The sequence below is a fragment of the Muntiacus reevesi genome, chromosome 4 (assembly GCF_963930625.1).
Source record: "Muntiacus reevesi chromosome 4, mMunRee1.1, whole genome shotgun sequence".
Lineage (NCBI taxonomy): Eukaryota > Metazoa > Chordata > Mammalia > Artiodactyla > Cervidae > Muntiacus > Muntiacus reevesi.
This window is the reverse complement of record NC_089252.1, coordinates 99,910,762-99,934,672: the sequence shown is the minus strand read 5'-3', so window position 1 is coordinate 99,934,672 and position 23,911 is coordinate 99,910,762. Positions and strand designations below refer to the sequence as shown.

The window sequence follows — 23,911 nt, the reverse complement described above, 5'->3', positions numbered from 1 at the left end:
CTTTGACTTTGGGGCCCCCTCACTTTTGGCACTGAGTTCATGGTCTTCAAGTTCAATGCATAGTAGGTGTTCAAAATGATCATAGAGCTGAAATGGACTGCAAGTGTGTAGCCACACTTGAGGTTGTTGTTGGTGGTTGTTCCAAGTGGGACTGACATCTTTTCAGTCTCTATAACTAAAGAATTACGTGTTATTTTACCTTGTCTTATTTCTAAAATAGGTACTCATTAACCATTTGGCTAACAGTCATAGTAAGCATTTTTACTAACATCCTTCCCATATGTGATAAGTTATAGAAATGCCACTAGTTGCTTTCATTTACATAATTAAAAGGATGTTCTCATCTTGAAATTTTTGGATATTCCCTCCCAAACTCAATACAGGAAAGAAATTGGAAGTGGTATTTATTATATTTGCTGAAAGTCCTTGGTTTTCAGTTTTTCTCCAAAGAGCATACATAGGTTTTGGGAATCAGGCCTGAGTGGATCCCAAATCCACCTACTATTCCCTTTGTGACCGTGAGCAAGTTCTCTAACCCCTCTGAGCCTAAATTTGCATCTGTATTCTATATAGATTTTATGTGGATCAAATAAACAACATTTGCAAATGTATCTACAATAAATACACACCAAAAGTTAGCTTCCTCCTTTCACCAGCAAGTTGTGCAAATATACTCAACAAATATTGACCACTGGCAAAGTAGGTCATTTTCAAGCTAGGACACAGAGAAGAATGCATGGGAGAAGTTTATGTTCCATGAGACATCTGAAAGAATTGTTGGGGTCTGAGAAGTATTATCCTGTAATCTGAGATCAGCTGTGGTAAAGACACTCAATGGGGAAAGGTCCTTTCAGGCTCCTTGCCAAAAATAGAGTATCGTTCTCTTCTGCATTTTGCATCCTGATGGCAGGTGGACAGTGAAGATGAGGAATGGGCTTAGCGCTTGAAAAGTGAGTACTCCCCAGGGGGGAGTACTCACTTTTCAAGCGCTAAGCCCATTCCTCATCTTCACTGTCCACCTGCCATCGGGATGGGGAATACATGTAACTATATGGCTGATCCATGTCAATGTATGACAAAACCCACTGAAATGTTGTAAAGTGATTGGCCTCCAACTAATAAAATAATATTAAAAAAAAAAAAATAAAATAAAATTAGAATCTAAAAAAAAAAAAAAAAAAAAAACTTAAAGCAATTCACAACTTGGAATCAATTCAAAAATTGTATTAATCTTACAAGAAATAAATAACAAGAAAAAAAAAAAAAAAAAAAAAAAAAAAAAAAAAAAGTGAGTACTCAAAGCTCATCAGAAGACGCACCTTCCTTTAATGCTTTTAACAGTCACTGCTGTGCTATTTTTCATGACAAGCATAGCACTGACAATGGAACCCCCCCCACCCCCAACACACACACATACAGTTATCCACTGCTTGCCATAAAATTAGCAATTCTCCAGCTCAAAACAGCAACAACCTCGTGGGTATTTGTGCCCAAGGAGAAGTCACAGAGAACAAGGAATTCCTCCCAGGGACACTGTTCTGAGCTCGGCATTATTTTCCATCGCCTTTTGTAGTATCTCCATGCAGACCAGACCTGCCTTAGCAAATGAAGTAATAGATGGTCTTCCCCTACTAGTATCAGTAGGCTTTGTAAGTTCTTGAAACATCTCTTATAAAGTCACCCTGAACAGTCCCTGCTGGGTCATCGTGCTTCCCAGCTAAGTGTGGGCTCGGGGCCCTTCAGGGCTGCCCCCCCTCACCGTCAGTCTCCACAGCCCCCCAACCACGGCAGGGCTACAGGAAGACACGGCAGTGAGGAGATGCCTGGGAGCACAGGCAGAAACGAGGCTCTCGTCGGGTTTTAACTGCAACAGCGAAAGCAAAACAGCTGTCTGTTGCTTCAGTGACTAAGTGTCTGTTCACTTCTTTGCCCAAAAGCCAGCAAGTAAAATGTGGAATTAACCCAGAAGGCAGGGACCAGGGCTTCTGGGGACAATTGCTGTTGAAACCGAGATGGAATCCATGTTTGACCTGCTAGGGATAAAATTAATTGGTATATTTTAGGGCTATGCTTTGGACCACAAAGTGGCAAGCCCAGAGCTGAGGGAGATGACCAGGATTGGCCATCTTCCCTTGCCGGCACTTTATCTTCTAAACACATCCTGTTCAGACCGCAAAGCTTTCTACTCTCAGCTAGGCTTGGGAACCGGAAGGCTTCCAGGTCTCAAGAAGTCACTGCCAGCAATGAATAATTCAGGCTTCGGTGAGGACATACAAGGAGATTGGAAACAAGATGCGGTTCTGTCATGCCCAGTCTGCGAGCTTATGCTGTGTCAGAAACAAAGCAGTGGGTTGAATGGTAGACCCCTAAAAGCTATGTCCATGTCACACCCCTGGAATCTGTACATGTCACCTCATTTTGAAAAGGAGGCTTTGCAGATGCAATGGAGGTAAGGATGTTAAGATCTTCAGGGCATCACTCTGGATTATCCCAGTGGGCCCTGAATCCAATATCAAGTGTCCTTATAAGACAGGCAGACAGAGAATAGCAGGGGGTGTGGAGAGAGAGGTGAGCCGAGAGTGAGGCCCAGGAGCTCCGAGGCTGCCAGCAGAACCTCTGGAGACAGACTCCCAGAGCCTCCGGCGGGAGCCCAGCCTGGCAGGACTGTGGACGTCTGGCCTCCACAACTGGGCCGGGACACACTTCTGTTGTTCTAAGCCGCCTGGCTTGGGGTGGATTTGTCACAGCAGTCACAGGAAACACACTCCATGTTGGGGATGGTGTCGCGGTCAGAGAGCAGTCCATAAGCCAAGAGATGCTCAAGGAGGCTTTTTGTGAAGAAGAAAAATCCTGCCTTTGGTTCCTTGGAGCAGTGCTACTGGTATGTTTTATTTTCCTCTATAAACTCTAATCCCCCGTTTTATTAATCTGCCAGAGGAAAGAAAGGGCCTGCTTCTGTCATCTTTCCTTAAAGAAATTGACTGTCATGGGCAAGGGGCGTGCTTCCTACACCAACATTGAGAACCTTCCCATTCTTTTCCTTATGTTCCTGCCACTACAGTGTCCAGACCAAGGTGTCCGATCCGCACGTACCATATCAACCAGTTTCCTGAAGCTGATTTTGCCACCTTAGGCAGAAGGTGGCTTGTCAGCTCTCTCTCTGCACCCAAGGTGAGAAGAGAATATAACCGAGGGAAGGGTGTACATTCCTCCTTCTATTACCTTACTTACCTCCGCGGAAACTGTCTAAATCTTCTCTCAGCCTTAACAGACCTTTGGTTTACAGGAAGCATAGCGGGTCTGAATGATCAACATGCTCATTTGTGAGGTTCCCAGATGTCAGATTTTTAAGTTAGCCAACACACAAGATAAATATTTTAACTAGCATTTTTATTTCCCATCCAGGCCAAGGGACAAGTTAGAAAAGTTCTATTCTAAGTGCGTAGCTGAGGAAGTGTGGAAGGGCAAGTGGGTGCCGTGGTTTTGAGGGCAGCCTGTCAGTCACGGTGATTGAAACATAACCCCGGTGGTTTCCACAAGCATAATAAAATGCTTTGCAAAAGGCTGTCGAATTGTAGGATGTAATAAAGTTTGCTTAGCTGCATTTCCAAGGCCGCAGGGCCCTAACGCACGAGGCCCGTTTCCTTATGCCTGGGGATTTGTTCCCGTTCCTTCCGTGCCTGGAAATGACAGGACATAAAACCAGACATTTAGTGAGAACGAATAGCATTTTTAAAATCACGGCGATAAACACAATGTAAGTTTGCTCACTGCTGATCTCTCAGATGGCCATTAACATGCTACTTGAAGCCACACAGACGCAGGTGTGTGACGGGGTGTGGGCGGATTCCAGTCCTGCTGATGCCGCGCTCCCTGGATCCCCACCTGCTCTGGGCTTTCTGTCTACAGCCCAGGCCCCAGGGGTCAGCTGCATAGTTTCTTGTTTTCTGGACACGCATCTTACAGAGCAAATGAACTAAATTCAGACCTTGAATTAGGTAAGAATAGACTCCCAAGCGGAGCCTTTATCACAAGTACCCAGGAAGCTTGTTAAAAACAATTTCCCCAGTCTGTCCTCCACATTCTGAATTAGCAGGTGCGGAGTGAAGGCCAAGAATCTGTGCTTGTTAACAAGTTCTCCATGTGAGTCCGAGGCACCTGCCCCCGGACGGGGGAATTCTTGAGCTTGTATATCTGTAGTGTGTGGAATCAGCTTTGCTGCAAGGTGAGTTGCCTGAAGGATTTAGGCTGGGCCTAATGCAAATGAGTAATACTTCCAAAGGAGGAAAGTTGGAGGAAGCCCTCTCATCTTATTCCTAGGTCACAGAAATGCATTTCACAGCTCTGACACCCTCTTCACCCCGGAGAAGAACTTCTTGGAGTCTTGGCTTCTGGGCCTTGGTTAATGTGATTAGTAACATGGGTGTTACATGGAAGGACTGACGTTCAAGCTGAAACTCCAATACTTGGGCCACCTAATGCGGAGAGCTGACTCATTGGAAAAGACCCTGATGCTGGGAGGGACTGAGGGCAGGAGAAGAAGGGGACGACAGAGGATAAGATGGTTGGATGGCATCACTGACTCAATGGACATGAGTTTGAGGAAACTGGGAGTTGGTGATGGACAGGGAGGCTTGGCCTGCTGCAGTCCATGGGGTTGCAAAGAGTCGGACACGACTGAGTGACTAAACTGAACTGAACTGAACATGGGTGTGGTCAGGAGTCAGACTAGCTGGGACTGCTTGCTTGAAGGACATTGGAAAGGGCAGACCATTCCAGGAAACAGAAATTTAAATAAGAAGGGAAGAAAAAGGAGAATTTTACAGCCTAGGTTCCATAGTTTGAGGGAGGTTGAAAGAAAAGGCTCTTAGGAAATGTTGGGGCAGCTACCACAGATGTGATAGATGAAGAGATTTTGAGAAACATTTTTGAGACGTACAAAGAGACTTTCCCTTTGGGATTTTCCAGAGACCTAAGTGAAGCTTTACATAGCTTTTCGTTTCCTGTTTGCTATTTATGGCTTTGAGTGCAACACTGTAGGCAGAACTGGGGGGCCAGGGCGCAAAGGCCCGGCTGCCCGCTGACTTCAACGTGAACATCAAGGATATGCTCAGTTCAGGCCCATTTGACCCACCGGAGAGGACACGCCGGCGCCTGCTTCAGTCTCTGGCTCATGGAGTGCGTTGTCAGTGGGTCCAGCACTGTACATTTTCTGCAAGTTCGTAAGAGGGGCAGAGAGCAAAGGGCAGGCCGGGCATTCCTTTGGAATTACATCCGCTCCCTTCTGGGATCCAGAACATAGCAGCCCACTCACTTCCGCTTCAGCCTTTATGTTTTAGCTCAGGGCACACTCACTGCCTCCCCAGGTCCCACGTCTGTGAGAGAGGCAGCTACCCATCCATTTGCACCCTTCCCGACCCCGCAGAAGGGGGCCTGTCTCCCTGTTTTCTGACACTGGGATCGTCCCTATCTAGCCGGGACACATGGGTCATCTCCCAATCATTCATCATCACCCTGGTCCTTGAACAATTATTGACTTAGAGGCACTGTGCAGGCCTGGAAATGGATGTACCCTTTCTCTTCCTCCGCCTCGCCTGTCCAGGGCAGATTTATGTCCTAGGAGAAGTTTCCCTCGGTTTTATTTTTTTATTTTTGGTCTCTTGAACACCGCAGCCCAGTGTTATTTCCTTCGCCCACCTTTCCTGGCACCAGCCCTGTGATTTCTGCCTCTCCCTGGATGCCCGTGTGGTTCCCGAGCAGGCTTCCCGTCGGTCCACTTCCGATGCCTCCTGCATCGTATCCTGCTCACAGCGCGGCGTTCACACCATCTGCCTGACCGCTTGAGGCTCTGTCTTCAGCAGCTCCTGGTCTCCTACTCGTCTGGAAGCTCGTGGGGCACAGAGACCACTTCTCATGCCAGAGACAGCGAGTGAACAGGCTGAAGTTTGAGACGTGGGGCGTGTCCTTTCCTGGCGACAGGACACGTGCGTGGTGGGGTGACGGGGGGAATGAGAGGGACCGCTCGTGCCCCGGACTGAGCTCCCAGGCAGGGTCACCCGGCGGCAGGGACCCAGGAAACGTCAAAGCAAGCGGAAGTCAGCGCTCAGATACACGGGGCGAGTCAGCCTCATTGTCCAGCAGGGGGCCTGCGGGCGACACACCCACCCCCGCGCCATCCTCTGGTCGGACCTCGCGTATCAGCGCCGTTGGTGTTTCCACTTCCCTTTGGATCGCACCTGTAGACGGTGGTGTTTTCAGCGTTTACCTGGGCGTATCAACAAATGTGTATACAGAAGCGGGAGGGAGGTTCTAGGCAGGGTGTGCACAGGTGAATAATGAGATCCTCAAAGTGCTCCCAGATCCTTTGGGGAACCACCTCACCCCGGGGGAGGCAAGACAGCAGGTCACCGGGGGCCAGGTGAGCAGTCCAGAAAACGGGGGCTTCTGGAGTTCGGGAGCAGGAGCCCAGAACGTCTGAGGTGTGATTGATCTCCCCACTGAACACGTGCCTTTCAGACATTTCTGCTTCCTGAGAAGCACAGGGCGGATGAGCTGAGACTGTCCCCACCCCCACGAGGAGGACGCGGTGGCATCACCAAGGTCACAGCAGGGCTTGGTTTTGCAGAGCAGGGTGAAGGCAGAAGGGGGGCCCGTGGCCCTGGATGGTGGATCTTTGGGGAGGGGACCTTTGAATTAGGAAGGAAAGTAAACCAGTCTGATGGAGAAATTTTAAATACATTTATATTCATTTATTTATTTATCTCTGGTTTTGCTGGGTCTTCGTTGCTGCAAGGGCATTTCCCTGCTTGTGGCGTGCGGGCCTCTCTTGCTGTGAAGCAGAGGCCTTGGAACACAGGCCCAGCAGCCGGGTGCCGGGGCTTAGTTGCTCCGCGGCGTGTGAGATCTTCCCAGATAAGGGATCGAAGCCAAGTCTCCTGCATTGGCAGGCGGATTCCTTACCACTGAGCCACCAGGGAAGCCCTCACCTAAGTTTTGAGTAAGACCTGCTGTGGGCTCTTCACCCATCTCTCCTTGAAAGCTTCAGAAGAGTCTCTAGAATCCATCTGCAGTTTGATGTCATGACTGAGTGGGTACAGGGGGTCAAGGGATCCCAGCTGGGGTCTGAACGAATCACGCCCAGTTCCCCTTAATATGCGGGCGTCACCAGGCTCCTTAAAGTCTCTCTTCACACACACACACACACACACACACACACACACACACACACACGGCAGAATCCTTTGTTTTAAACAGATCCAACCTGTGTGTGCATGTGTTCAAGGCAAGCTCTTCTTACTGTTGTCAGTAAAGGAGGCTCCTCCCTCTTGACCCCATTCCTCCTGCATCCTAGAGGGCCAAGGGAGAGGGGCCTTCTGCTTTGACGCTAAGAAAACAGATCACTGGCTCTCTTTCTAAAGAGGAACCTGGATGCAGCGGCCCCCAGGTGACCTAACTGGTTGTCTTTTTTCGTTGCTCAGTCACCGAGTTGTGTCCTACTCTTTGTGACCCCATGAACTGCAGCAAGGCAGGCTTCCCTGTCCTTCACCTGGAGTTTGCTCAAACTCAAGTCCATTGAGTCGGTGATGCCATCCAACCATCTCGTCCTCTGTCATCCCCTTCTCCTGCCTTCAGTCTTTCCCAGCATCAGGGTCTTTTCCAGTGAGTTGGCCCTTCACATCAGGTAGCCAGAGTATTGAACCTTCAGCTTCAGTCCTTCCAATGAATATTCAGGGTGGATTTCCTTTAGGATTGACCAGTTTGATCTCTGTGCTTTCCAAGGGACTCTCAAGAGTCTTCTCCAGCACCACAGTTTGAAACCATCAATTCTTCGACTCTCAGCCTTCTTTATGGCCCAACTCTTACATCCTTACATGATGACTGGGAAAACCATGGTGACTTAGGTTTAGTTGCTGAGTCATATCCTACTCTTTCGATCCCATGGACTGTAGCCTGCCAGGCTCCTTTGTCCATGGGATTCTCCAGGTGAGAATACTGGAGTGGGTTGCCATTTCGGCTTTGACTGTATGGACCTTTTTAGGCAAGATGATGTCTCTGGTTTTTAATATGTGATGTAAGTTTGTCATAGCTTTTCTTCCAAGGAGCAAGAGTCTTTTAATTTCGTTCTAACTGGGTAGAGTGTGAAAGGAACATTTGGGGCCATAAAAATGCAATCCGCTGTCATCTGTCTTTCGGACAGTGTTCCTCACCGGTGCTACTCTGTGGGAATACCCTGAGGAGGTCTAAACACTGCCAGGCCTCCCCTCCACCCTCAGAGACTCTGATCTAACTGTCTAGAGTGTGGCCTAGTTCTCTGGCAGGGAATTACTGGGCATGAAGCCTTCAGGCCAGTTCCAAAATGTGCTCCCAACAGAATGCTCTGAAAGCCCCAAAGCAATGGAGGTACCGCAGACAGGTTTCAGGAGGACTCCATGGCAAATATTCAGCCTCTGCTCTGGTTGGCAGTCCTCCGCTTTCTCAGCAGAGCCACATGTACAGGGCGAGTATTGTCCATCAAAAGTAGTGCCTCTTACCCAAAAGAATGAATGCATGAACTTGTTTTCCTTCCTTCCCAACACTGACACAGAAATGGTTTTAAAACAATGACAAATACTGTATATTAACACATGTGTGTGAGTCTAGAAAAATAGTACTGATGAACCTGCAGGGCAGCAATGGAGAGGAAGACACAGAGAACAGACCTGTGGATGCAGTGGGGAAAGGAGAGGGCAGGACGAATTGAGAGAGTAGCATGGAAACGTATACCTCACCACGTGTAAAACAGATGTCAGTGGGAATTTTGCTCTGTGACTACCTGGAGGGTGGGATGGGGTGGGAATGGGAGGGAGGTTTAAGAGGGCGGGGACATATATACCTGTGGCTGATTCATGTTGATGTATGGCAGAAACCTGCACAATATTGTAAAGTAAATATCTTGCAATAAAAAACAACAACAACAAAGTAACTACACTCGCGCACAAAACAAAGGCATGAGACTCTGACGTAAAACTCCTCTGTAACGGTTCTCTGTTATAAAAGTAACTCTTGGTTTGTAGCAGGCCTATGTACAGGGCAGACAGGCATGTAAAGTCATTCCGCTCACACCAAAAACAAAGTGAGCAATTTTCTAAGGGCAGGCACCCCTGACCCCTGCTTCTCAGATTTTTCCTTAATAAACTTGGTCTGAGAAATTGGATCACAAGAGCCGCTGGTGGCAATCTCTTACAGCATATAGGTAAAGAAGAAGCTGGGGGAGAAGGGACAAGGATCAGAGAGCAGCTCTGATGAGTAACCGAGGTGCTGCAACTGTCCTTCTGTCTAGAGGCAGGAAGGGGTTACTCCACCCAAGCGCGGGGGCCGGAAACCCAGTGATGTGAGGATGGACTCTAGAGAGCAGGGCAACTCGCCAGCACATTTTCTCACTCAAAATTGTCCCTCTGTGGATTAATAACAGCCTCCTGCTACTAGAGGGTGTTAATTAACCTCCCTTTAAACAGGGTTGGGGGAGGTCTGTTTCCCAGGCCCGTGTGTTTGTCATCTCGAAGGGGGCACAGAAAGCAGCTCTGGGCACCATGGGGCCAGCCCCCGGGAGGGGAGGCGCAGACCTCTGTCTGCCCTGCGGCGAGGTCAGGCCCACCCCCAGGCTGTGTGGCCAGATTCAGCACTCTCACTTTGCTCTCTGAAGGGACAAATCAAACACAAAGGACAGTGAATATGCAAGAAGCATGATGCCAGCCTTGTGGCTGTGTGACTGGGCAGCCCCGCAGGGCTTGTCACCTCTTTGATCCCATCCTGTCACGGCAAATGAGACTACACCCACCCTGAGGCTTGGTGAGCCCACCCCTAGGCAACTCTTGCTACTCCCTGGACAGGTTCTCATGTCCCACTTGAAGGCAGTAAGGCTTTTCTCTCCCCTCTTTGGTCCACAGACATCACCTCCTTGTATCTGTGCCTTGAAAAGCCTCTCCCTAAAAGGCTTTCTCATCCTGACAGAGTTTATGAAGAACCGGCTTCTTTATTTGTCTCTAAATCTGCAGCTTGATATTACCTTTCCCCAAGACTCAAGTCGAAATGAAAAAGGATTACTTTATATTTACTTCCGTCTTTCATGAAAGAAACTAATTTTGAGAAAGAAAGTCCCTACAATGTGAAACACATTCCCTCCCTTCAAACCCTCTGAGGGGCAGAGGCAAAGCTAGGAGGCCTGCGTGCTGTTTCATTTACTCTGTCTAGCAGGGACTGCTTCTTATCATGCTTTTGAGGGTCACCTTCCTTCAGCGCTCTCCTCCGCTCTAGTTGTGTGCTCCTGTTAGAAGAGAATTTTCAAGCCGAGCATGGAGCAGGACACCTTGGATAATGAATGGCTCTGAGGGTTTGCTGAGTGTGTTATTTAATTAATGGCACTTGCGTCTGGAGTGTCTACAACTCCATAGTTGAATAAAAGGTGTATTTGCTGAGGGATTACAGACAAACACTCAAGAATTGTCACAGTGAGAATTTGTCGGGGTTCAGCACATTTAACAGACTAATGGGGTTATTATTATTTTTTTCCTTTCCACCCTTTAAAAGGTACTGACGTTGATAGAACTCTGTTCCCTTTGCCTTGTGTGTGAGCTGAGATTATGATCCAAAAAAAAAAAAAAAAGAAAGAAATCCTTAGGCTAATGGATAAAAGTCTATAACCCGAAGCAGAGCCTCTCACCAAAAACAGAGATGATGTGTTTAATGTTGTATTGCTGAGAAACTGATGGTCAAATAGGTTATGGTTTACCTCAGTTACTCACTAAGAACTGAGTTGCATGCAAGTTGTATATGGCACCCAAAAAGCAAGAGTTCAAAACCCTTGAAGAAGACACCACTGCAGGTTGTAGGGAATAAAGACTGTTTCCCACTATGCTGCGTCTCCGAGGGTCTAGTGCTGAGGGTAGACATGCAGATGGTGAAAAGACAAAGATGACGCATCCCATGCAGAGGCGTCGGCCGCCCATACAGGGGCATCTGTGTGGCTCCATCTCTGTGTATGTTCAGACGGACTGTAAATACAAAGGGTTAAGTTGTGGTCCTGTGAGTCGGTGTGGCTACCGGGCAACTTACATCCCCTCTCCAGACCACGGTCTCTTCCTTTGTAAAACAACAGGTTGAATTATATGTTCTTTAAAGTCCCTTCCAGCCCAAAGATGCACAGTCTCTGATTTTTCTCAGTAGAGAGATGGAAGATTTCTGCGCCTCTGATAGAGCTAATTGCTCACTTTGGGGATTTAAGGGCCATTTAGTCCAGGACAAGACCCCCGAGGCGGGGAGGGCATATGCAGGGCCCGCTACACGAGGGCTAGAAGGCTCAGCTCTACTCCAGAGCTCAGCGGGATGGTCCAGGGACGAGGCATCGGCTTGGGGCCTGTCTCCCCCACTGTCCCTCCCAGTGCAGACCTCCCCACCCTGGCAGACAGCGGGGCCAGAGGCTCGGGGGGCTCAGCTGGAGTGAGGTAAGGGGCCCCAAGTCTGCTCTTTCCTGGGTGGGAGGGAGACCCGTCTGTCCAGGGTGTCAGCTGGCCAGCTGCTGTGCTTGGGGTGTGCAGGCCTACGTGTGGGAAACTCCTGTAATCTTCCTCTAAGTCCCGTGGGGTGGATCTCAGAGCCCCCGGTTACAGCTGGAATGGGGTCACACAGTAAGTGGGGCTGGAACCAGACCCGCCTCACTGCGGAGATCAGCCCCTTCTCAACACTGCAGTGTCCACCGCGGCGGCAGCCGGCAGGCACACGTGGGTAATGCGCTGGCAGACGGGGCTCGTCTGAATGGAGGCTGGGGAAAGAGTAAGATATCTACCGGCCTTCAAAGACTGACTCTAAACAAAACATAGAACACCACATTTATTTTAACACATATAGTTTTTATATTATGATTTTTTATATTGTTAAGATAGTGAAATGATAATATTTCGATATATTGGGTAAATGTAGTAACACTTATTTGTCCTTAATCTCGGAGAAGGAAGTGGCAACCCACTCCAGTTCTTGCCTGGAGAATCCCAGAGACGGAGGAGCCTGGTGGGCTGCCGTCTATGGGGTCGAACAGGGTCAGACACGACTGAAGCAACTTAGCAGCAGCAGCAGCAGTCCTTAATCTGGCTTCTGGAAAATGTCAAAGGACATGTGTAGCTCATATTCTCATCCTGGTGATCAGCACGGCTCTGAGACAGTAGCCCGGGGCCCCAGCTCTGGAAACACAGGGGAAGCAAGGGGAGCCCTGGGAATGTCTACAGAGTTGACATAGTATTTAAGTACCTGGGCTCTGCACTCAAGTTATGCCTGTGACTTATTAGATGTATTATCTTTATCAAATTACTTTGCCCATCTGGGCCTCAGTTCATCATCTACAAAACAGGAAGATAGCATCTATGTCACAGAGTTATGACCAACTAAAGATGATACAGGTGAAGCACTTAGCATTAGTACCTGGCCCAGAGAAATGTCTAGACTCTACAGAACTATTGTCACTCATTCATTCACTCAGTGTTTCTGAGCACCCATGAGATGCCAGGGGCTGTTCTAAATGCCAAAGACGATGGCCCTGTCCTCAGACACTTACTTACTAGTGGAAGATATAGACAAACAAATGAGTCTATAATATGATGACAGGTGACGCTGAGCGCTATGAGGAAAAATGAGGCAAGTTTAGGGAGGAAACGGGGCTCTGCTTTAGATTGAGCACTTGAGAAAGGCCTTTCTGAGTGGGTGGACATTTGAGTTGAATACTGAATGGAAGAAGGAAAGAAAAGAATCCCAGGCATGGAGGCCAAAAAATGCCAGGACCCTGAGGTGGGAGCTTGTGTGATATAATCTAGGAAGAGCAAGGAAGCAGGAAAGCTGGAAGCAAGAGTATGGAGGAGAGTTGGGGCCATGAGACTGGATTTTATCCTAAGTCACCGGCTATGGCCTACACAGCCCACTATGATTAGGCTTGGCTGGCTTTACAAATATGGGGAAGGAACATGATCTGATGGCCCATTGAAAGGATTGCAATCTTACAGATTTACTATTTTAGTATGTTCATCCTTTTTTTTTTATGACCTTGGGTGAGTTTGAGGGTATATTGTTGTGGTTTTAGTTGCCAAGTCATGTCCGATTCTTTTGTGTCCCCATGGACCGGAATCTGCCAGGCTCCTTTGTCGTGGGATTTCCCAGGGAAGAATATTGGAGTGAGTTGCTGTTTCCTCTTCCAGGGGATCGTTCTGGCTCAGGCTGCATTGGCAGGGGGATTCTTCACTGCTGAACCACCATGGGGGCCCTGGTTGAGGGTATAGGTGTGCATTTTAAGAGTCCCAGTCAACAGTTAAAATAAGATAGTCGATATAAAGAAGGTATATTTCTAACTGCAGTATCATGAAACCTCACCCATAATGAGGGGAGTTCTTAGGCTTTACTGAAAATAACTTTCTGTTAAACTCTTATACTACTTTTCATTTCCATCAAGTACCATTCTTTTGAAAGATTAAAGAAATAAAAATTAACCACAAACAAGATCTTCAAACTTAAAAAAGAAAAAGAAAAAAAAAAAAAAAAAACCCAACGAACTGCCCCAGTAGATAACAGATCCTTGAAAAGAGAGTAATAAAGCAAACCCTTGATAGGGGTGTCACAGATAAATCCTGATGCACTTCATTGCACATATTCCTTGTTCAAATTGATAACTCTGGAATCTGCAGGAGTCACAGAGAGATAAGAGAGGGGGCAGAGTTCTGAGAGGAGCCCTGAGCGGCCCAGATCGGCATTCTGCCTGTTAGAATGCTCCCCTTTCCCATAGCTCTCTGTGACTCTGGCTTATCATTTCTAATTAAAAAAATGACTCTTGCAATATCATGGGCTTTCATTTCTCCAAAACAATACCACCCCATCAGCTTGCAGCTCAGAATGTCCACAATTCTGTACTATTTTTTTGGAGCCTCACTGGAATATGGTACAGAGCTCTAGCGGAGGAAAATTGCTAAGAACATCTAATTACATTCTAAGTCATTTTTTTGGCCTGTCTTAAAGGAATGAAAATGATCTGCTGGTTTTTATAGCCCTTCTTGACCTAAAGATATCTGCTGGAGGAAAGAAAATCCTCAATTGGGCTCTTTTAATGCTTTAATTATTACGTGATCTATCATCTTATGCACTGACTTGCACACTTGGAAAAATCTCTTAAAGACGCATTAAAATTGATTGGCTAATCCTCGACCATGGGGGTGGCTCTTGGAGGGAAGGTAATTGTCTGTGGGTACGGGTGGTGAGACAGGATTGACACCAAGTTATCAGATGGGATAAGGGAGGGAAATGGATTTGACCCCAGCTAGGGCTGATACTGCACTGCTGACTTGCTCAGAGTACAGTCACATGCGCGCTCAGTGGCTGTCAGAATTCCTTTCCTCAGTTTGTCTTTTGTCTCCCTTTCCTCTGGAGGCTTCTCCTGCATTGCTTTTCCAAATGAGGAGCAAGATGACTGCCAGAAGCCTGAAGTCTAGTCCATACCACCCCTGAGTCCACACACCACATGGTGGAGAAGCTAGCTTGGCTAACTGGTCAAGCGCAGCGCCTACAGCTGTGCTTTCTGGATGAGATTGGCAGTTACCAAGTCCCCTGTCTGCTACGCCTGTCCTATTTTCTGCTTGACCCTCTCCACAGTTTTCTAAATGTTTTGAAATTCAAGGGCTAATTATAGACCCTTGGTGAAAACCCCCTATCTCTAAAGAAAACTCAAACCTGAAGGTCTTGAATGGAGCCCTTGGGAGTCCTCACTGATCCCAAGGGTACAGAATCTTGTGCGTTATGGTCCAGGGTTGAGTAACTGTGATACACTCCTCTTCATCAAATGTAGTTGTACCTTCCAGGCAAATATTCAGTCCGTAATTGTTGTTGCAAAGGGAACCCAGGGCAGCACTGCCTCTTTGGCAGGGTGGTTGTGATAAGTGGATAAAGTGACCTACACAAAGCCCCCAGCACAGAAATCACCAAATACTGGTACTTTTCTTGAAGTTAGTGAAGAAGCAAGTGTATGCTATATGTTGCACCTCGGCTTCATCGTACAAGTCTTGTGTTTAGTTAGCTTGAGTTTAAGCAGAGGAGGACATGTCTATACAGAGAACCACCAATTTTAGTGTAAAGGTAAGTGTAGGCTCCAGAGTCAGACTGTCTGGGTGGCCCTAACTCTCCACGTGTAACCTGGGAGCCCTGGGAAAAGTCCCAGAGCAACCTTAAGCTTCAGTTTCTACATCTGAACACCGGGACAATACTAGAGGATGGCTGTGGGATTTCACTGAAATAAAACCCGTGTAGTGCTTCGTATAACTTGCCCATAATGAGATGGCCATAATTGGTACCATCAAGGATCATGAAAGATGAATCATCATCTGTGCTGGTTTTTCCTGCAGCTCTTGAAATGATAATCTTCTAGGCCTTGGTGGTCCCTTCAAGTCTGGGAGGGTGGCCAAGAGGAGAATGGACTCAGATGCAGTAATGTAACTGAATGTAGGGTCCGGCTGCTTGCTACTCAAAAGCCAGTAAAGAGGCCAGGTTGGTGGAGGCTGGCAACCTGGGGGCGGGCTGCTATCCAAAGGCCGACCTCCCGCCCAACCCCCATTGACAACCAGGGGACAAGAGCTTTTATAGACGGAGGGAGGGGGCTACATGCAGGAACAGCAGAGTTAGCTCTGGCAGTCACACTGACGTTGGTCTGATCAGTGTCACCTCGATTGTCTTAAGTACAGTTAATCTTCAGCTCCAGGGCCAGTTTATTTCCATTTCCTCGAGGCCAGTTCTTGGAACTGTGGCAGCTTATGTCATGGCTACAGTCCAGTCATCGTGTAGTTAACTTCTTCCACCTGGTGGGGTTTTCAATATCTATAAGACAGCTCACATAATTTTATCTATAGCTCTGAAGGAACTAAAGGCTCCTGACTTTGTTTACAGACTCAACTATTATTGTTTTGACCTGTTTGACTGTTTTCCTTTGTTTTGGCATTTTCTCATTTCTCTGATTAAACTTATTCTTTGGCTAAAGTTTTCTTCACAGACAAAAGGCAGGCTGAGGATATGGGGTTGAGGTGGGGTGGAGCATATAACCCTGCTCTGTTTCAGGAGCAAAGTGTCTGTGAAGATTGTATGCGACAACTGTTCTTTTCTGTTTAAACTTATTCTGGAATAACTGAATATCCAGCCAGCAGTTAGACCATACATTACAGTCACTCTCTTCCTGCCTTTTCTTTTCTCCTTAACTCAAAAATTTTCACATTTCTGATTTATATATAGTCCTTTATTACTGTGAAATATGGGCTTCCCTGGTGACTCAGATGGTAAAGAACCCACCTGCGATACAGGAGACTAGGGTTCAACCCCTGAGTTGGGAAGATCCCGGGGGAAGGGGATGGCAACCCACTCCAGTATTCGTGTCTGGAGAATCCCATGGACAGAGGAGCCTGGTGGGCTGTAGTCCATGGGGTCACAAAGAGTCAGACATGACTGAACGACTAACAATAACTGTGAAATATAACATATGCAGGAAAGTGTTTTATACACACACACATATGTATACACTATATCTACATATATATATAGCTTATAGAATTAATATAAAGCAAACATGTGTTGTGCCACCACTGTGATGAAGAATAGAAAGAACACTGCCAGCCTTTCTACCCTCCCACCCCACACTCCTCTTCTGAATCACAGGCTCCTTCTTGCCTCCTCCACAAAGATAACCACTGGGCTGATTTTTATGGTGATGGACTCTTTGCTTTCCTTTATATTCATTTCCTCCCTAAATGAATGTATCTCTAAATACTATAATTTAGTTTTGCCTGTTCGTGAACTTGATTCAAACACAATCACGCAGTATGTGTTCTTTTGTGTTTCTGTTGCTCTACATTCTTGCAGACACTTGATATTGTCAGTCATTTAAAATTTTGGCTCTTGTGGGTATACAGTGGTATTTCATTGTGTTTAAAGTACGTTTCCCTGATGACTAAAGATTATTAGACAGTCCAAGACCAATTTTTTACAAAGTGCTTATTCAAATGGTTTTGTAGTTTCTGCTGGGCTGTTGACTTTCTCTAAGTGGCTTATACTTTTTTTTTTTTTCTTTTTCTTTAAAAATACTATGTTGTGGATACTGACCCTTCATTGTTCATAATGTGGCAAATATATCCTCCCACACTGCATCTTGCATTTCTCACTCTTATTCTCTCTTAATGGTATTTTTGATAAACAAAATTAATTTGAATGTAGTCTAGTTTATTCATCTTTTTTATAACAATGCTTTTGTATCCTATTTAAAAAGTCTTTCCCTATAGCATGACCATGACAATGTTTTCCTATGTTCCCTTCTAAAGTTGCACTTCAGACTTTGAACTATAATCTACCTGGAATTGACTTTTGCATATTGTGTGAGGTGGGATATAGTTTAATGAGTTTTCCACATGGATATACAATTTTTCCAGAATAACTTATTGGAAAGATTTCCCTTTCCCCATAGTTCTTGGATGTCATTTTTATCTTATATCAAGCGTTCATATATGCCTGGATCTCTTTCTGGGCTTTCTGTCTTGCTTCATCAGTCTGTCTCTCCTTGTTCCAACATCATGCCCTCTTAGCTTTTGTAGCCCTGTAACAAGTCAGTTTCCTTTACAGTAAGCCCTCCTGTGCTTCTGTCTTTTTTTTTTTTTAATACTCTCAGGCTACATTTCCATAAACATTTTAGAATTAACTTAAATTTTTGCAAAAAAAGAAACCCATTACCACCAACAAAAATTACAGGAATTTTGACGTGAGTAGCAGGGAATTTATAGGTAAATCTGAGAAGACTTGAGTCTTTATAAAATTGAGTCCCTACTATCTCCATTTATTTAATTCCTCAGTAATGATTCTTAATAACATTTTATGGTTTTCTACCTAGAAATTTGCATAAATTTTCTTATTTTTTGGTATTTGATTTCTGATGTTAATATAAGCCAACTTTAATTTTTTTCGTATACTCTGTGGCTGTTATGGATGGTGTCCTTCCAAAATTCACAGGTTGAAGCTCTAACTCCCAATGTGATAGGACACATGGTCTTTAGGAGGTAATCAGGTTTAGATGAGGCAGAGGCCCCATGATGGGATTTATGTACTTTTAAAAAGAGTGAAATTAAAGTGCACTCTCTTCCTCACATGAGGACACAGTGAGCAGGTGGCCAGCTACAGACCAGGAGAAGGGCTCTTGCCAGAACCCCAATGTATTGGCACCCTTATCTTAGACTTCCAGCCTCCAGCACTGTGAGGAATAATTATCTTTTATTTAAGCTTCCCAGTCTATGGCATTTTGTTATGGCAGGCTGAGCTACAACAGTAGCTGAGAAATTCAGAACTTAATAGTCAAAGGCCTTGCTAAGCTTTCTGGTTAATTTTAATTGTCTCTCAGTACATTCTTTGGAGCGTTCTGCATGTATCATTTTGTCTATGAGTAATGGCAGTTTTATTCTTTCCTTTTTAATCCTTCTAAGTTTTTACTTATAGCTCTTGCTTTACTGCTCTAGCTGAGACCTTGCGTACACTGTGAAACAGCAGGGCTAATGGCGAATATTCTTATCTCATTTGTAATCTCAGATGAATAGTGTTCAACATTTCATCCTTAATTATGAATCCCTTCCTAGATCAAGTTTTTCTAGAACTTTTATACTTATTAAGTTGGAGGTTGGCTTCTGTCTTTTCTTTTCCAGCATCTACTGAGATGATCGTATCATTTATTCTTTATTAGCCTGGTGAAAGGCATAAGATGAGTCTAATGTGAAACATGTCACATTGGTCATAATGCCTCATCCTTTTCATAGATTGTGCGCACACACATGCAGTTTATCTGTATGCCTGTCTGTCTACCCATAGGTATCTGTTAGGACAGTGGCATCTGTGTTTCCATGTGCAGTTAGTCTGTAGAATTGCTTTCTGTTATGTTCTTGCCAGGTTCATGTGTAAGGTAACTCATACAACAAATTGAGAATTGGGAGAGGTTTTCTTTTTTTTTTTTTTTTCCTTTTCTCTGCCAGAATTTGTTACAGCAGTCATAAGATTCTCACTGAAAATCTTACTCAGATTCTTCTTTCTTAATTGCGTGGTAGAATTCACCAGTACAGTTATCTGGGCCTACCACTGTCTCTGTGAGATGGGTTTTAGTTCAGCTTTGAGTTCGTTCAGTTCAGTTGCTCACTCGTGTCTGACTCTTTGTGACCCCAGGGACTGGAGCACGCCAGGCCTCCCTGTCCATCATTAACTCTCAAGTTTCCCCAAACTCATGTCCATCGAGTCAGTGATGCCATCAAACCATCTCATTCTCTGTCGTCCCCTTCTCCTGCTTTCAGTCTTTCCCAGCATTAGGGTCTTTCCTGACTATAGAGTTCTGTAATAGTTATCAAACTATTCATATTTTATTTTTCACTTTGTGTCACTTTGGGTAAACTGCATTTTTTCTAGAAATATGAATTTAAACCCAACTTTCAAATTTATTGGTCTAAGGTTATTCATTATATGCTCTTCTCTTTTTTAATGAGTGCAATGACCAGGAAAATGTTTAGCATTTTGCATAACTTTTAGCTTTTTTCCCAATAAATGCATAAGAGTCGTAATCAAAAAGTAAATTACCCTCTAGCTATGGGGAAAAGAGAACCCTCTTGCACTGGTGGTGGGAATGTAAATGGATGCAGCTGCTATGGGGAACACTGTGGAGGTTCCTTAAAAAACTAAAAGTAAAAAAAAAAGAAAAAAAACAACTAAAAGCAGAAGTGCCATGCGAGCCAGCAATCCCGCTCCTGGGCATTTACTCTGAGGAAACTGTAATTCAAAGAGATCCATGCACCGCAATGTTCATTGCAGCACTATTTACAACAGCCAAGACATGAAAGCAACCTAAAGGTCCATCAACAGAGGAATGGAGAAAGAATACGATAGAATATTACTCGGCCACCAAAAGGAATGAAATTGGGTCATTTGTGGTGACCAGAAAATCAGAGTAAAATCAGTCAGAAAAACAGACATGTACATTAACACATACAAACAGAATATACTACAAAGGGTACAGATGATTCTATTTGTAAGGCACAAATAGAGACAGAAGTAGAGAATGGACATATGGACACAGCAGGGGGAAGGGGAGAGGGGGACGGACTGGGAGAGTGGCTTTGACGTATATACACTCCTGTGTGTAAAAGACAGCTCGTGGGAAGCTGCTCTATAGAACAGGAGCTCAGCTCGGTTCTGTGATGACCTAGAGGGGTGGGATAGTCAGGGGAAGGAGACTCAAGTGGGAGGGGAGGTATTTATATATTTAAGTACATTTTCCAAGCAGGAATATGGAGCAGGTTGCCATGCCTGCCTCCAAGAGATCTTCCTGACCCAGAGATCAAACCCGCATCTCTTACATCTTCTGCATTGGCAGGCAGGTTCTTTACATAACTAGTGCCACCCACAAAGCTGTTGCCTTTGTCTAATTATTGCTCCTTAGAAAGTAAGTTTTTTTTGTTTTCCTTCTTACTATTAAATCTAACAAACTACTCTTTGATTTTCTGCAGTTGTACCATGATATGCCTAGGTGTGTATTCTACACCCCCACTCTGGGTTTGGAGTGTTCTTGAATTTTTGGATTGGTGACTTGAAAAATTCTCAGCCACTATCTATTTAAGTATATCTTTCACTAAAATTCTGTTTTGGAATTGTGCATATCTATTAGACTTTCTCAGTATAGTCTATACTTCTGACCTCTCATATTTTTGCCACTCTCCTTTCATCTCTTCATGGTTCTTTAGGAATATTTTCATTTTGCTGTTATTCAGTTGCTAAGTTTTGTCTGACTCTTTGAGACCCCATGGGCTGCAGCATGCCAGGCTTCTCTGTCCTTCGGGAGGTTGCTCAAACTCATGATCATTGAGTTGATGATGCCATCCAACCATCTCATCCTCTGTCATCCTCTTTTCCTCCTACCCTCAATCTTTCCCAGGATCAGGGCCTTTTCCAACAAGTCAGCTCTTCATATCAGGTGGCCAAATATTGGAGCTTCCGCACCTTCCAATGAATATTCAGGGTTGATTTCCTTTAGGATTACATGGTTTGGTCTCCTTGCTGTTCAAGTGACTCTCAAGAGTCTTCTCCAACACCACAGTTAGAAAAAAGCATCACTTCTTTGATGCTTGGCCTTCTTTATGGTCCAACTTTTACATCCATACATGACTACTGGAAAAACCATAGTTTTGACTATATGGACCTTTGCTGGCAAAGTGATGTCTCTGCTTTTTAATATGCTATCTAGGTTTGTCATAGCTTTTCTTCTAAGGAGGAAGCATCTTTTAATTTATGGCTGCAGTCACAATTTGCAGTGATTTTAAAGTCCAAGAAAATGAAATCTGTCACTGTTTTTCCATTTTTTCCCTATCTATTTGAGATGAAATGATGGGACCAGATGCTATATTTTCATGGCTCATCTGTAAGTTCACTAAATTTCTTCTTGCCTGCCAAACTCAGGCTGCTAAATTTATTCATTGAGTTACTGTATTTTTCAGTTACAGAATTTGGCAGAATTTGGTTCTTTTTCACATCATCTATTTTTAATAGATTCTAGCTTTCTGTGGAATTTTTTTTGAGGGGGGCATAATCTAGTCTTTTTCATTCCAAAAGAAAGTAAACAGATTTTTTTAATGGCTGTCTGGCGATTCTAACCTTGTTTACATTAAATTGCCTCCTCATATGCTGTGTGTGCATATGTATACTGGTATTGGACATTTCATTTGAAAATATTTATAGAAAAAATTTAAGATTTTGGATGGTATTATTTTCTTCCAGAGGTGGTTTTTTCTTTGCTTCTTCCAGGAACCGAATGGGACTAGCAAATCAGAATCCCATTAATTCAGTGTCTAGGTCTGGTCTGTTTAGTAATAGAAACAGAAGTCACACTTCTTTCTTGGTGGTCTCAAAACAGCCTGCCCTACAGGTCTTATTCTTTAATTACTTCTTAAACTAATTTCTTACCACTCAAACATTTACATAATTTATTATCTCTAAAGTGTAATAGAAATCAGAGGGAACATAACCCATCTACGCGTTGGCATAGCCGATGGGCCCTCACAGTTTTCATGGCTCACCACTCATTATAAATTGGAGATAGTAGAACTTACTGCAGTGTCTTTTGGATCCTCAGAGAAGAAATAAATCCAGAAGGAGCACAATTTAGAGCTGCTTTTGCTAGCATATCCTGAATTGATTGGTTGCGAGCCTACATGATTTTGCGAGCCCACATGATAACTTGGTTAGTGCCAGTGGAATGTCAGAATAATGGAGCACTCACTATATAAGAGGTGACTGAGGGACATTTTAGGCATAGGATGGCATGAACTGCATAAATATTAGCTATTATTAAATGACGAGTCAAAGATGATTCAGGTGAATTTTCATAGCTTTTCTTCATATTAACCCCCCATGGCCTCTAGGAGGGTCTTCTGTGCTCCCCCACCTTCCTTTACAGCAGAGACAAAGACAAAATGTGAAAAGTGGAAGAGAAGAGAGAAGCAGGTAGACAAAGAAGAATCTTGGGAGTGGGTAGATATTTGTAGAAAGTTTTGGCCTTATGGGACTATGCAGATTGACATGTGATAAATCATCCATTTCTGGAAACGAGATGAGGATAAGGATGATGGTGATGATAGACTTTATCATCTCACAAGATACAAGTAAAGCTTGAAACTTGAAAAAGTTCCTTTTGGCATTTGGACTGCAGTCTTCTGAAAACGACTCTGTGCTGATGGATCATGTAGTTCCAAGATGCAGAAGGGTTAAAATTAACTTATGGACAGGATTCATGTCTATGAACACTTGAACAGTTCTGTAGATTCTTTAGCCCTTAGAGGCCTGGAAAGTGTCTGCCTGAACTATTGGGTATATTTTATAAAAAGCTAGATCTTGGTAAAACATTTTAAAAATAATGAAACTGAACTAAAAACCTCATTTTGGAACTATGAGGTGGACTTATTTCAAAGAATGCTTATAAAAGGGAAGGTTAAAGTATAACTAAATGGTTTTTCCTTGGAGTTATGATAATTATTTAATGGGATGTTGTTGCTCGGTCACTCAGTTGTGTCCAGCTCTTTGTGACCCCACGGACTGCAGCACGCCAGGCTTCCCTATCCTTCACCATCTCCTGGAATTCGCTCAAACTCATGTCCATTGAATCAGTGATGCCATCCAACCATCTCATCCTCTGTTTCCCCCTTCTCCTCCTACCCTCACTCTTTCCTGGCATCGGGGTCTTTTCCGTTGAGTCAGCTCTGCGCATCAGGTGGCCAAAGTATTGGAGCTTCAGCTTCAGCATCAGTCTTTCCAGTGAATATTCAGGACTGATTTCCTTTAGGACTGACTGGTTTGATCTCTTTGCAGTCCAAGGGACTTTCAAGATTCTTCTCTAGCGCCACAGTTTGAAAGCATCAACTTCTGGTGCTCAGTGTTCTTTAATGGGATGTTAGATTTTGTTATGTTTAAAGTCTCCATGATTCTATGGTTTATTACTCCCAGTTTAGACCATAGAGACTTGATTTATATTTAGCTAATCCAAATAACTGAATTTTAAAATCCTTGCTACTGAAATTTGGTTCTGTAAACATACTCTACACAGAAGGAAGGGAGAGGCAGCATAATTCAGTAGAAACATGCACAGCAGAGGAAGAAAAAACAAACTAAACTATCTTTTCTTGCTTTCCTGAAGATGATGGATCCTTTATCTAAAGAGCTTTAGAACATCATACTAAAGTATCAGTAGGGCAAGGGGGCATCTCTTACTCTTTTCAAGTATCAATCTGGGGATGGGCTGAAAGAGTGATTGCAAAGACTTTTGCTGGTATTGATGATGCCCCAACATGGGCCTTACCTCGCA

At 44.7% G+C, this 23,911-nt stretch overlaps 1 protein-coding gene across 4 annotated transcripts in view; it reads right to left on the bottom strand.

Annotated features, from left to right (window-relative positions):
- Positions 1-3,371: 3,371 nt before the first annotated feature.
- Positions 3,372-23,911, bottom strand: part of FHIT (fragile histidine triad diadenosine triphosphatase) — a 1,485,355-nt gene continuing 1,464,815 nt past the window's right edge. For all 4 annotated transcript variants that reach the window (XM_065933362.1, XM_065933361.1, XM_065933363.1 and 1 more), the window contains one exon: positions 3,372-3,680. The gene's annotated coding sequence lies outside the window, so the exon portion shown is untranslated. The remainder of the gene's footprint in view (positions 3,681-23,911) is intronic.